This window comes from Cryptomeria japonica, unplaced genomic scaffold, assembly GCF_030272615.1.
Source record: "Cryptomeria japonica unplaced genomic scaffold, Sugi_1.0 HiC_scaffold_15, whole genome shotgun sequence".
Classification (NCBI taxonomy): domain Eukaryota; kingdom Viridiplantae; phylum Streptophyta; class Pinopsida; order Cupressales; family Cupressaceae; genus Cryptomeria; species Cryptomeria japonica.
The window spans coordinates 487,501-502,500 of NW_026728837.1; the positions used below are offsets into that span (position 1 = coordinate 487,501).

Here is a 15,000-nt window from a genome sequence, read left to right on the forward strand (position 1 = left end):
CCGGTTTGCCCCGGGTGCGCACCTCGCGTGCACCTTCGCCGGGGTGGGCACCTTGGTGTGCAGACCTTGGCTGGGTTGCGCGCCCTGGTGGGCACCATGGTGCGCACCAAGGAGCGCTCCGAAGTGTGCTCCAAGGTGCGGCCTGCACGAAGTCGGAGCCCGGTTTGCCCCGGGTGTGCACCTCGGGTGGGCACCTTGGTGCGCATGCCTTGCCTGGGCTGCGCACCAGGGCGGGCTCAAGATGGCACCCGCGTTCCTTTTTTTTCACTATCTTTCAAAACGGAAATTTTAAAATCTCATTTTTTTTTGCCTTTTTCTGGAAATTAGTGAAGGCAGCGCATCAAAGGTGCGCACCTCGCTGCCCACCACGGTGCGCAACGCCGGTGGGCACCCGGGAGTGCTTCGAAGTGTGCTCCAAGGTGCTGCGTGCACGTTGTCGGAGCCCGGTTTGCCCCGGGTGCGCACCTCGCGTGCACCTTCGTCGGGGTGGGCACCTTGGCTGGGTTTGCCCCGGCTGCGCTCCGAAGCGGGGTTATTGGAGCGCCGCCTCTTTTTTTGTCGGAGCGTTTGGTGGGGTTTCTCGCATTGGCTCTTCCGAGGCCCGGTTGCCACCCTGGCGCGCACGAAGTCGGAAGTAGGGTTAATTGCCCGGGTGCGCACCTTTGCCAGGGTGGGCACCTTACCTGGGCTGCGCACCAGGGCGGGCTCAAGATGGCACGCGCGTTCCGTTTTTTTCACTATCTTTCAAAACGGAAATTTTAAAATCTCCTTTTTTTTTTGCCTTTTCTGGAAATTAGTGAAGGCAGCGCATCAAAGGTGCGCACCTCGCTGCCCACCTTGGTGTGCTCTGAGGTGCGCACCCGGGAGCGCTACGAAGTGTGCTCCAAGGTGCGGCGTGCACGTTGTCGGAGCCCGGTTTGCCCCGGGTGCGCACCTCGCCTGCACCTTGGCCGGGGTGGGCACCTTGGCTGGGTTTGCCCAGGGTGCGCTCCGAAGCGGGGTTACTGGAGCGCCCCCTCTTTTTTTGTCAGAGCGTTTGGTGGGGTTTCTCGCATTGGCTCTTCCCAGGCCCGGTTGTTGGGTGCGCTCCCACCCTGGCGCGCGCGAAGTTGGAAGTTGGGTTAATTGCCCGGGCGCGCACCTTCGCCAGGGTGGGCACCTTGGTGCGCACACCTTGGCTGGGCTGCGCACCAGGGCGGGCTCAAGATGGCACCAGCATTCCCTTTTTCTCACTATCTTTCAAAACGGAAATTTTAAAATCTCGTTTTTTTTTTGCCTTTTATGGAAATTAGTGAAGGCATCGCATCAAAGGTGCGCACCTCGCTGCCCACCTTGGTGTGCTCCGAGGTGCCCACCACGGTGCGCAACGCCGGTGCGAACCCGGGAGCGCCCCGATGTGTGCTCCAAGGTGCGGCGTGCACGAAGTCGGACCCCGGTTTGCCCCGGGTGCGCACCTCGCGTGCACCTTGGTGCGCACACCTTGGCTGGGTTGCGCGGCTTGGTGGGCACCATGGTGCGCACCAAGGAGCGCTCCGAAGTGTGCTCCAAGGTGCGGCGTGCACGAAGTCGGAGCCCGGTTTGCCCCGGGTACGCACCTCGCGTGCACCTTCGCCGGGGTGGGCACCTCGGCTGGGTTGCGCGCCCTGGTGCGCACCAAGGAGCGCTCCGAAGTGTGCTCCAAGGTGCGGCGTGCACGAAGTCGGAGCCCGGTTTGCCCCGGGTGCGCACCTTCGCCGCGGTGCGCACCATGGCGTGCACGAAGTCGGAGCCCGGTTTGCCCCGGGTGCGCACCTCGCGTGCACCTTCGGCGGGGTTGCGCGCCCTGGTGGGCACCATGGTGCGCACCAAGGAGCGCTCCGAAGTGTGCTCCAAGGTGCGGCGTGCACGAAGTCGGAGCCCGGTTTGCCCCGGGTGCGCACCTCGCGTGCACCTTCGGCGGGGTTGCGCGCCCTGGTGGGCACCATGGTGCGCACCAAGGAGCGCTCTGAAGTGTGCTCCAAGGTGCGGCGTGCACGAAGTCGGAGCCCGGTTTGCCCCGGGTGCGCACCTCGCGTGCACCTTCGCCGCGGTGGGCACCATGGCGTGCACGAAGTCGGAGCCCGGTTTGCCCCGGGTGCGCACCTCGCGTGCACCTTCGCCGGGGTGGGCACCTCGGCTAGGTTGCGCGCCCTGGTGCGCACCAAGGAGCGCTCCGAAGTGTGCTCCAAGGTGCGGCGTGCACGAAGTCGGAGCCCGGTTTGCCCCGGGTGCGCACCTCGCGTGCACCTTCGCCAGGGTGGGCACCTCGGTGCGCACACCTTCTCAATGTTTTCTTGCCTTTTTCTGGAAATTGGTGAAGGCAGCGCATCAAAGGTGCGCACCTCGGTGTGCTCCGAGGTGCGAACCCGAGACCGCTCCGAGGTGCCCACGAAGTCGAAAGTCGGGTTAATTGCATTGTTTTCCCCGGGTGCGCTCCGAGGTGCGCAACATCGGCGCGCACCAAGGAGGGCTCCGAAGTGTGCTCCAAGGTGCGCACGATGGCGTGCACCTCTGGTGCGCACGATTCGGAGCTCGGTTTGACCGGGGTGCGCACACCTTGGCTGGGTTGCGCACCTTTTGTGCGCTCCAAGGTGCGCACGAAGTCGGAGCTCGGTTTGCCCCGGGTGCGCACCTTCGCCAGGGTGCGCACCTTGATGCGCACGCCTTGGCTGGGCTGCGCACCTTGGTGGGCGCCATGGTGCGCACCTTTCGTGCGCTCCAAGGTGCGCACGAAGTCGGAGCTCGGTTTGCCCCGGGTGCGCACCTTGGTGGGCGCCATGGTGCACTCCGAGGTGCCCAAGATTGGTGCGCACCAAGGAGCGCTCCGAAGTGCGCTCCAAGGTGCGCAGGTGCGCGCGAAGTCGAAAGTTGGGTTAATTGTCCGGTTTGCCTCGGGTGCGCACCTTGCGTGCACCTTCGCCAGGGTGGGCGCCTTGGTGCGCACACCTTGGCTGGGCTGCGCACCCGGGCGCGCACACCTTGGCACCCGCGTTTCCTTCATTTTAAATTTTTTTTTTTTACAATCTCTCAAGTGGGAAATTCTATAATCTCAACTTTTTTTGCCTTTTCAGGAAACTTTTGAATGGAGCGCATCATTGGTGCGCTCCGAAGTGTGCTCCAAAGCTCTCTCCAGCTGCGTGCACCTGCCCCGGCCGCGCACCCGGCCCCGCCCAGCTTCGCTCACCTGTCCCGGGCGTCTGGTGCGGAACCTTAGAGTAAGAAACATCACCGTGCACCTTGGCCAACGTGCGCGACTCGACCGAGCGCGCACTGGCCGAGGTGCACACCGATTTCACCTGGGTGCGCGCGCAGCACCTCGGGCGCACCGGGGTGCGCGCACAACGCCCGGGTTGCACCGTGGCCTGTGTGCTCGGGGCGCCTCGGGTGCGCGCTCGGTGTCGCCCCCGCGCGCGCGGTAGTGCGAGCAGCGCACCCCGGCCCGGCCCGGCCCCGACGAGAACGCAAACGGGCAAAAGGTTTATTCAAATAGCATTGCGACGCCCGGCGAAAAACTAAAAAAGGGTGCAACACCGGGACTTCCCGGGAGGTCACCCATCCCAGTACTACTCCGGCCCAAGCGCGCTTAACTGCGGAGTTCTGATGGGATCCGGTGCACTAACGCTGGTATGATCGCACCCGTTATGAGCTTGTCGCAGTGTGTACTTAGCAAACCGCGACCCACGTGCGAATCCACCCCGGCCACCCACCCCCGTCGAGGTGCACACCCTCCCTCGCGAAGTGCGCCCCGTTCGCCAAGTGTGAGCCCTGCCCGGGTGCGCGCACCTTGCTAGGGCGTCGGGTGTGCACCCGGCCCGGCCTACGTGCGTGCACCTGGAGGGGGCGTCGTGTGCGTGCAGTGTCCCGTCTGCAACGCGGTGCCCACACACCACCTCGGGCGCAACGACCTGCGCTCACATGTGGGCCGAGTGCACCTTGGTGCATGTTCGGGGCGCCTCGGGTGCACGCTCGATCTTGCCCCGGTGCACCAAGGCGCTCGGTTTGCCCCGGGTGCGCACTTGGTGCAAGGTGGGCACCCAAAATAGGGATCAAGCACCAAAACACAAGTTTCGGGATGCAAAATGGGACCCAAGGACCACAAATGCGTTCCAAGACCCATGATGGGTCCACGAGAACAAAAATGTGTTCCGAGACTTAATAAACAAATATTGGGTTTTAGGAGAAGAAACATGCTCTAATGCCCAAAACGAGAATCGACCCCGAAAAGGCCACAGGCCAAAAGTGGGATGCGAGACAAAAAAAAATGGGACCCGAGGACCAAAATTGGGTTCCCAGGTCGAAGACAGGGCAACCGGACAAGAAACGACCTCTAAGGCTCGAAATGAGTCCCGACGACTAAAACTTGACAAGAAGCACCCATCAGGCACCCAACTCGACACCCATGGGATGCCGACCCACCCGGGCTTCCACCTAGCACACCTTGGCACCCACCCACCCTCGCACCCAACCTCGCACCCAACTTAGCACCTTTGAACCCACATTGGCACTCACCCTGACCCTGGCACCTTGGAACCCACATTGGCACTCACCTTGACCCTGGCACCCACCTTTGCACTCACCTTGGGACCCACCCTGGCTCCCACCTCGGCACCCACCCAGACACCCACCTTGGTTCCTTGGCACCCACCTTGGATCCTTGGCACCCACCCCGACACCCACCTTGGCACGCAACTTGGCTACTTGCCACCCACCTTGGCTCCTTGACGCCCACCCCGACAACCACCCCGTGACCTACCCTGGCTAGGGTTGGTGCACACCCACCCTGGTGCCCACCTTGGCACCCACCCTATGACCCACCTTGGCACGCACCTTAGTACCCACCCCGTTACCCACCCTAGGACCCACCCCGTGACCCACCTTGGCCAGGGTGGGTGCACCCACCCTGGTGCCCACCTTGGCACCCACCCATCCTAGCACCCAGCCTGTGACCGGGCTTGGAACCCAACCTTGCACCCGCACCCGTCTTGGCCAGTGTGGGTGCGCACCCATCCTGGCACCCACGTTGTGACACACCCTTTAACCCACGCACCCTAGCACCCACGTTGGCACCCACCTTGGAACCCAACCTAGCAACTTGGCACCCACCCCGTGACCCACCTTGGCATCCACCATAGCAGTCGCCGACTTGGCACCCACCTCGGCACCCACCTTGACACTTGTGGACCCACCTTGCCACTCACCCTAGCATCGACCCATCCTAGCACCCACCCTGGCACCTTTGCACCCTAGCACTCACCCATCCTAGCACCTAACCTGTGACCCACCTTGACACTCACCCTCGCACCCACCTTGGAACCCAACCTAGCACCCACCCACCCTGACACCAACCCTAGCACCTACCCACCCTTGCACCCACCCTGTGACCCATCTTGGCACCCACCCATCCTACCACTCAACCTATCACCCACCTTCTCACCCACCTTGGCATCCACCTTAGCACCCACCCACACTGGCACCTTGGCACCCACCTCGGGCAAGGTGGGTGCACACCCACCCTGGCACCCAATTTAGAACCCACCGAGCATGTTACCCACCTTGGCACCCACATTGCAGCCCACCCTAGTACCCACCCTATGACCCACATTGGCATCCACACCCTAGCACCCAGGCACCTCGACACCCGCCTTGACACCCACCCTAGCACTGAACCTGTGACCCACCTTGGAACTCACCCTAGAACCCACCCACCCTGTGAACCACCTTGGCATCCACCTTAGCACCCACCCACCTTGGCACCCACTCTAGCACTCACCCATCCTAACACCCAACTTGTTACCCACCTTGGCACCCGCCCTCGCGTCCACCTTGAAACCCACCCTAGCACCCACCCACGCAGGAGCCCACCTTGGCACCCAACCTAACACCCACGCATCCTGGCACCCAACTTGTGACCCACCTTGGAACCCACCCTAGTACCCACCTTTGAACCCACTATATCACCAACCCACCTTGGCACCCACCCTATGACCCTCTTTGGAATCCACCCTAGCACGCACCCACCCTGGCACCCACCATGGAGCGCACCCTAGCACCCACCCACCTCGGCACGCACCTCAACACCCACCTTGGTGTGCGCACTGCGCCAACCTCTCAAAGACCCTATGTGGTGCGCTCCAAAGTGTACACCTTTGGTGCGCTCCAAGGTGCGCACCTTTGGTGCACACCGAGGTGCGCACCTTTGGTGCACACCGAGGTGCACACCAAAGTGTGCACCGAGGTGAGCACCAAAGTGCACTCCAGGGTGCACACCAAGGCGTGCACCTTTGGTGCGGTCAATGCAAACGAATTCGGAAGTTGGGGTCGATGTCCTAATCGCTGCTGCAGACTACACGTATGAGAATCGGACAAATAGCTTTATATAGGGGAGGTGTTGCGTTTGATGGGTCGACTCCCCTGGTTGTGTGCACTGCACCAACTTCAAAGACCCTGTCTTGTTTAAGAAGTCAAAAGTTGGGGTGGATGTCCTAATCATTGCTGCAGTCTACGCATGTATGAGAATCAGACAAATAGCTTATATAGGGGAGGTGTTGCATTCGATGGGTTGACTCCCCTGGTTGTGCGCACTGCGCCAACCTCAAAGACCCCGCATAGCAGAAGAAGTCGGAAGTCGGATTTTGGTGAGCACCAAGGCGTGCACCTTTGGTGCGGTCAACGCAGACGAATTCAGAAGTTGGGGTGGATGTCCTAATCGTTGTTGCAGGCTACACATGTATGAGAATCAGACAAATAGCTTATATAGGGGAGGTGTTGGGTTTGATGGGTCAACTCCCTTGGTTGTGCGCATTACGCCAACCTCAAAGACCTTGTTTTCGTTAAGAAGTCAAAAGTTGGGGTCAATGTCCTAATGGCTCCTGCAGGCTACACATGTATGAGAATCGGACAAATAGCTTATATAGGGGAGGTGTTGGGTTTGATGGGTCGACTCCCCTGGTTGTGCGCATTACGTCAACCTCAAAGACCTTGTTTTCGTTAAGAAGTCAAAAGTTGGGGTCGATGTCCTAATTGCTCCTGTAGACTACACATGTATGAGAATCAGACAAATAGCTTATATAGGGGAGGTGTTGGGTTTGATGGGTTGACTCCCCTAGTTGTTCGCATTACACCAACCTCAAAGACCTTGTTTTCGTTTAGAAGCCGAAAGTTGGGGTCGATGTCCTAATTGCTCCTGCAGGCTACGCATGTATGAGAATCAGACAAATAGCTTATATAGGGGAGGTGTTGGGTTTGATGGGTCGACTCCCCTGGTTGTGCGCATTGCGCCAACCTCAAAGACCCTGCATTGCGGATGAAGTCGAAAGTCAGAGTTTGGTGTGCTACAAGGTGTGGTCGAAGGTGCTCACCTAGGTGTGCACCTTTGGAGCGCAGGAAAAGTGCCCTCCAAAAGTGCGCACCTTTGGAGTGCACAAAAGTGCCCTCCAAAAGTGCGCACCTTTGGAGTGCACAAAAGTGCCCTCCAAAAGTGCGCACCTTTGGAGCGCACAAAAGTGCCCTCCAAAAAGTGCCCTCCAAAAGTGCGCACCTTTGGAGTGCAGAAAAGTGCCCTCCAAAAAGTGCCCTCCAAAAGTGCGCACCTTTGGAGCGCAGAAAAGTGCCCTCCAAAAAGTGCCCTCCAAAAGTGCGCACCTTTGGAGCGCAGAAAAGTGCCCTCCAAAAAGTGCCCTCCAAAAGTGCGCACCTTTGGAGCGCAGAAAAGTGCCCTCCAAAAAGTGCCCTCCAAAAGTGCGCACCTTTGGAGCGCAGAAAAGTGCCCTCCAAAAAGTGCCCTCCAAAAGTGCGCACCTTTGGAGCGCAGAAAAGTGCCCTCCAAAAAGTGCCCTCCAAAAGTGCGCACCTTTGGAGCGCAGAAAAGTGCCCTCCAAAAAGTGCCCTCCAAAAGTGCGCACCTTTGGAGCGCAGAAAAGTGCCCTCCAAAAAGTGCCCTCCAAAAGTGCGCACCTTTGGAGCGCAGAAAAGTGCCCTCCAAAAGTGCGCACCTTTGGAGCGCACAAAAGTGCCCTCCAAAAGTGCGCACTTTTGGTGCGCACCAAGGCGCTGGTTTGGTCGTTGCAGGCGAGTTCGGAAGTTGGGGTCGATGTCCTGAGCGGAGGTGCAAACTACACAGGTGTCGGAATCGGACAAATAGCTTATATAGGGGAGGTGTATGCTTCGATGGGTCGACTCCCCAGGTTGAGCGCACCGCACCAACCTCAAAGACCCTACGGTATGGATGAAGTCGGAAGTTGGGTCCGATGACCGATTCGATTAGTAGGTATGCTCATGAGGTCGGAATTTGGGTCCGATGACCTGCCATGTGCAGGAAGGCGAATGTTGGCACTGTGCGTTGCAAGGTGCACACCAAGGCGCTGGTGCGGTCTTTTTAGTCGAGTTCGGAAGTTGGGGTCGATGTCCTGATCGGAGGTGCAAGCTACACAGGTGTGGGAATCGGACAAATAGCTTATATAGGGGAGGTGTATGCTTCGTTGGGTCGACTCCCCGGGTTGAGCGCACCGCGCCAACCTCAAAGACCCTACGGTATGGATGAAGTCGGAAGTTGGGTCCGATGACCGATTCGATATGTAGGCATACTCGCGAGGTCGGAATTTGGGTCCGATGACCTGCCACGTGCAGGAAGGCGAATGTTGGCACTGTGCGTTGCAAGGTGCGCACCAAGGCGCTGGTTCGGTCGTTGGAGGCGAGTTCGGAAGTTGGGGTCGATGTCTTGATCGGAGGTGCAAACTACACAGGTGTGGGAATCGGACAAATAGCTTATATAGGGGAGGTGTATGCTTCGTTGGGTCGACTCCCCGGGTTGAGCGCACCGCGCCAACCTCAAAGACCCTACGGTATGGATGAAGTCGGAAGTTGGGTCCGATGACCGATTCGATATGTAGGCATACTCGCGAGGTCGGAATTTGGGTCCGATGACCTGCCATGTGCAGGAAGGCGAATGTTGGGACTGTGCGTCGCAAGGTGCGCACCAAGGCGCTGGTGCCGTCGTTGCAGTCGAGTTCGGAAGTTGGGGTCGATGTCCTGGTCAGAGGTGCAAACTACACAGGTGTGGGAATCGGACAAATAGCTTATATAGGGGAGGTGTATGCTTCGATGGGTCGACTCCCTGGGTTGAGCGCACCGCGCCAACCTCAAAGACCCTACAGTATGGATGAAGTCGGAAGTTGGGTCCGATGACCGATTCGATACGTAGGCATATTGGCGAGGTCTGAATTTGTGTCCGATGACCTGCCATGCGCAGGAAGGCGGAATTTGGGTCCGATGACCGAGTTGATGGCGTGCCATGCGCAGAAAGGCGGAATTTGGGTCCGATGACCGAGTTGATGTTGATGGCCCGCCATGCACAGGAAGGCGGAATTTGGGTCCGATGACCGATTTGAAGGCGTGCCATACGCAAAAAGGCGGAGTTTGGGTCCGATGACCGAGTTGATATTGATGGCCCGCCATGCGCAGGAAGGCGGAATTTGGGTCCGATGACCTGACATACGCATGGAGTCCGACTCGGGGGCCGATGTTCGATTCGATGACTTGCATTGTGGGTAAAGTCGGAAGTTGTGGTCTTTGACCCGATTCGATGACCAGACTTCGGCTGCTTGAGAATCGGACAAATAACTTATATAGGGGAGGTAGTGTTCTCGAGCATCCTCCCCCCGTGCCCGTTTATGTCGATTGATGCTGGTGCTCGACTGGTTGGAGCGCTCGGATGCAAAAATCTTGCACCAGGATTTATCGATTGTGATGGACACGGCAAGTCTCCTGATTGCTATGCAGGAGCTCATCGTGAATCTCTATGCGGCCTTGGTATGGACTCGACCTGCGGAATGGTTCGGCAATGGTAGTCGCTCCAACACGTCCTTGCAATGGCCACAGAGGTGATTCGACTAGAGCTCCAGTCTAGCTTTTGGGTTGCTTGGCGGACTGGTATAGCCGCGATCGAGTTCCGGCCATGAACGTTTTAGATAGCTCTTGGGCTTTCTGGGACGGAAGTCGGAAGTTTGGGCTGTTGTCCGATTTGATGACCATTCTTCGGATGTGTGAGAATCGGACAAATAACTTATATAGGGGACTGTGTTGTCTCACGCAGCCCCCTCCGTGCCCCTCTATCTCGACCGATGTTGGTGCTTGAAAGGGTTGGGATCGCTCGGATTTATAAACGTGCACCACCATTTGTCGAGTGTGAGGGACGCGGCAGGTCTCCTAAATGCTATGCGGGCGCTCTCTGAGAATCTCTATCCGGCCTCGACACAGACTAGTCTTGCTGAATGGTTTGGCACTGGTAGTCGATCCAACACGTCGTTGTTGTGGCCGCCTAGGCGATTCGATTCGAGCCCCCGTCTAGCTTTTGGGTTGCTTGGCGGATTTTGCCCTATCCGCAAGTGAGCTCGGTCCCTAAACGTTCGAGAAACCCGATTGCTATGCGCCGACTCTCTTTCTTGCGAGCCTCCATCTAGCTTTTGGGTCTCTACGGAACGGAAGTCGGAATCTGGGACCGTTGTTTGATTCGACGAGGCAGACTACGGTTGTGCGAGAATCGGACAAATAACTTATATAGGGGAGGTGTTGACTGGAGCATTCTCCCCCGTGCCCCTCTAACTCGACCAATGCTGGCGCTCGAACGGTGGTAGCGCTCGGATTTTCATTGAGCGCCAGCATTGGTCGATTTAGAGGGGCATGCGAGATTCCCGAATGCTATGCGAGGGCTCTAACGGAAATGTCTATTGGTTTCGGTATGGATGCAATTGCGAGTGGTTCGGCAAAGGTAGTCGTTCCGATGCGTCCATGTCGTGGCCAAATCGATAATTCGATTTGAGCCCTCGTATAGCATTTGGGTCTCTCGATGTGATTCCGCATTCCAGTCCCTTTGGGCACTGCTTGAGCCGCATCCCAGGGGGTTCCCTTCCCAATAATCTGCCTCGCAACCCGATTGCTATGCGGTGAGGCTCCTCGGCCGCCTCGGAACTATCTGTGTATCAGACGCATCGCGGGATAAGGGGTTGGCAACGGTAGTCGCCCCAAGCGCGTCCGATGCTTGGACCATTCCGAGGCGGCCCTGAAGCCTCTTCCGTCTAGCCGTTGGGTCCTTCTCGCCGCATCCCTCGCCTCGCACCCCGATTGCTATGCGGTGAGGCTCCTCGGCCGCCTCGGAACTATCTGTGTATCGGACGCGTCGCGGGATAAGGGGTTGTCACTGGTAGTCGCCCCAAGCGCGTCCGATGCTTGGACCATTCCGAGGCGGCCCTGAAGCCTCTTCCGTCTAGCCGTTGGGTCCTTCTCGCCGCATCCCTCGCCTCGCACCCCGATTGCTATGCGGTGAGGCTCCTCGGCCGCCTCGGAACTATCTGTGTATCGGACGCGTCGCGGGATAAGGGGTTGTCATTGGTAGTCGCCCCAAGCGCGTCCGATGCTTGGACCATTCCGAGGCGGCCCTGAAGCCTCTTCCGTCTAGCCGTTGGGTCCTTCTCGCCGCATCCCTCGCCTCGCACCCCGATTGCTATGCGGTGAGGCTCCTCGGCCGCCTCGGAACTATCTGTGTATCGGACGCGTCGCGGGATAAGGGGTTGTCACTGGTAGTCGCCCCAAGCGCGTCCGATGCTTGGACCATTCCGAGGCGGCCCTGAAGCCTCTTCCGTCTAGCCGTTGGGTCCTTCTCGCCGCATCCCTCGCCTCGCACCCCGATTGCTATGCGGTGAGGCTCCTCGGCCGCCTCGGAACTATCTGTGTATCGGACGCGTCGCGGGATAAGGGGTTGTCACTGGTAGTCGCCCCAAGCGCGTTCGATGCTTGGACCATTCCGAGGCGGCCCTGAAGCCTCTTCCGTCTAGCCGTTGGGTCCTTCTCGCCGCATCCCTCGCCTCGCACCCCGATTGCTATGCGGTGAGGCTCCTCGGCCGCCTTGGAACTATCTGTGTATCGGACGCGTCGCGGGATAAGGGGTTGTCACTGGTAGTCGCCCCAAGCGCGTCCGATGCTTAGACCATTCCGAGGCGGACCCGAAGCCTCTTCCGTCTAGCCGTTGGGTCCTTCTCGCCGCATCCTTCGCCTCGCACCCCGATTGCTATGCGGTGAGGCTCCTCGGCCGCCTCGGAACTATCTGTGTATCGGACGCGTCGCGGGATAAGGGGTTGTCACTGGTAGTCGCCCCAAGCGCGTCCGATGCTTGGACCATTCCGAGGCGGACCCGAAGCCTCTTCCGTCTAGCCGTTGGGTCCTTCTCGCCGCATCCCTCGCCTCGCACCCCGATTGCTATGCGGTGAGGCTCCTCGGCCGCCTTGGAACTATCTGTGTATCGGACGCGTCGCGGGATAAGGGGTTGTCACTGGTAGTCGCCCCAAGCGCGTCCGATGCTTGGACCATTCCGAGGCGGACCCGAAGCCTCTTCCGTCTAGCCGTTGGGTCCTTCTCGCCGCATCCCTCGCCTCGCACCCCGATTGCTATGCGGTGAGGCTCCTCGGCCGCCTTGGAACTATCTGTGTATCGGACGCGTCGCGGGATAAGGGGTTGTCACTGGTAGTCGCCCCAAGCGCGTCCGATGCTTGGACCATTCCGAGGCGGACCCGAAGCCTCTTCCGTCTAGCCGTTGGGTCCTTCTCGCCGCATCCCTCGCCTCGCACCCCGATTGCTATGCGGTGAGGCTCCTCGGCCGCCTTGGAACTATCTGTGTATCGGACGCGTCGCGGGATAAGGGGTTGTCACTGGTAGTCGCCCCAAGCGCGTCCGATGCTTGGACCATTCCGAGGCGGCCCCGAAGCCTCTTCCGTGTAGCCGTTGGGTCCTTCTCGCCGCATCCCTCGCCTCGCACCCCGATTGCTATGCGGTGAGGCTCCTCGGCCGCCTTGGAACTATCTGTGTATCGGACGCGTCGCGGGATAAGGGGTTGTCACTGGTAGTCGCCCCAAGCGCGTCCGATGCTTGGACCATTCCGAGGCGGCCCCGAAGCCTCTTCCGTGTAGCCGTTGGGTCCTTCTCGCCGCATCCCTCGCCTCGCACCCCGATTGCTATGCGGTGAGGCTCCTCGGCCGCCTTGGAACTATCTGTGTATCGGACGCGTCGCGGGATAAGGGGTTGTCACTGGTAGTCGCCCCAAGCGCGTCCGATGCTTGGACCATTCCGAGGCGGACCTGAAGCCTCTTCCCTCTAGCCGTTGGGGCTTTCTCGCCGCATCCCTCGCCTCGCACCCTGATTGCTATGCTGTGAGGCTCCTCGGCCGCCTTGGAACTATCTGTGTATCGGACGCATCGCGGGATAAGGGGTTGGCAGTGGTAGTCGCCCCAAGCGCATCCGATGCTTGGACCATTCCGAGGCGGCCCTGCAGCCTCTTCCGTCTAGCCGTTGGGGCCATCTCGCCGCATCCCCCACCTCGCACCACGATTGCTATGCGGTGAGGCTCCTTGGCCGCCTCGGAACTATCTGTGTATCGGACGCATCGCGGGATAAGGGGTTGTCACTGGTAGTCGCCCCAAGCGCGTCCGATGCTTGGACTATTCCGAGGCGGCCCTGCAGCCTCTTCCGTCTAGCCGTTGGGGCCATCTCGCCGCATCCCCCACCTCCTCGGCCGCCTCGGAACTATCTGTGTATCGGACGCATCGCGGGATAAGGGGTTGGCAGTGGTAGTCGCCCCAAGCGCGTCCGATGCTTGGACTATTCCGAGGCAGCCCTGCAGCCTCTTCCGTCTAGCCTTTGGGGCCATCTCGCCGCATCCCTCGCCTCGCACCCCGATTGCTATGCGGTGAGGCTCCTCGGCCGCCTGGGAACTATCTTCGTATCGGACGCATCGCGGGATAAGGGGTTGTCACTGGTAGTCGCCCCAAGCGCGTCCGATGCTTGGACTATTCCGAGGCGGCCCTGTGGCCTCTTCCGTCTAGCCGTTGGGGCCATCTCGCCGCATCCCCCACCTCGCACCCCGATTGCTATGCGGTGAGGCTCTTCGGCCGCCTTGGAACTATCTTCGTATCGGACGCATCGCGGGATAAGGGGTTGTCACTGGTAGTCGCCCCAAGCGCGTCCGATGCTTGGACTATTCCGAGGCGGCCCTGCAGCCTCTTCCGTCTAGCCGTTGGGGCCATCTCGCCGCATCCCCCACCTCGCACCCCGATTGCTATGCGGTGAGGCTCCTCGGCCGCCTTGGAACTATCTTCGTATCGGACGCATCGCGGGATAAGGGGTTGTCACTGGTAGTCGCCCCAAGCGCGTCCGATGCTTGGACTATTCCGACGCGGCCCTGTGGCCTCTTCCGTCTAGCCGTTGGGGCCATCTCGCCGCATCCCCCACCTCGCACCCCGATTGCTATGCGGTGAGGCTCCTCGGCCGCCTTGGAACCATCTTCGTATCGGACGCATCGCGGGATAGGGGGCTGTCACTGGTAGTCGCCCCAAGCGTGTCCGATGCTTGGACCATTCCTAGGCGGCCCTGAAGCCTCTTCCGTCTAGCCGTTGGGGCCTTCCCGCCCCATCCCTCGCCTCGCACCCCCGATTGCTATGCGGTGAGGCTCCTCGGCCGCCTTGGAACCATCTGTGTATCGGACGCATCGCGGGATAAGGGGTTGGCACTGGCAGTCGCCCCAAGCGCGTCCGATGCTTGGACCATTCCGAGGTGGCCCTGAAGCCTCTTCCGTCTAGCCGTTGGGGCCTTCCCGCCCCATCCCTCGCCTCGCACCCCGATTGATATGCGGTGAGGCTCCTCGGCCGCCTTGGAACTATCTGTGTATCGGACGCATCGCGGGATAAGGGGTTGGCACTGGTAGTCGTCCCAATCGCATCCGATGCTTGGACCATTCCGAGGCGGCCCTGCAGCCTCTTCCGTTTAGCCGTCGGGGCCTTCCCGCCGCATCCCTCGCCTCGCATCCCGATTCCTATGCGGTGAGTCTTCTCGGCCGCCGCGGAACTATACCTGTTATTGCTACTGCATCCTTCGGCTGGTAACCTCCTCTGCCGCCTTGGAACGTTCTCTTTGTCGGACGCGTCGCGGGATAAGGGGTTG

At 59.9% G+C, this 15,000-nt stretch overlaps 1 non-coding gene across 1 annotated transcript; it reads right to left on the reverse strand.

Moving 5' to 3' along the window:
• Window positions 1-3,537: 3,537 nt before the first annotated feature.
• On the reverse strand, window positions 3,538-3,656 carry LOC131860636 (5S ribosomal RNA). Its single transcript, XR_009359730.1, has one exon. It is a non-coding gene; the product is annotated as a 5S ribosomal RNA (ribosomal RNA).
• Between the last annotated feature and the right edge of the window lie 11,344 nt (window positions 3,657-15,000).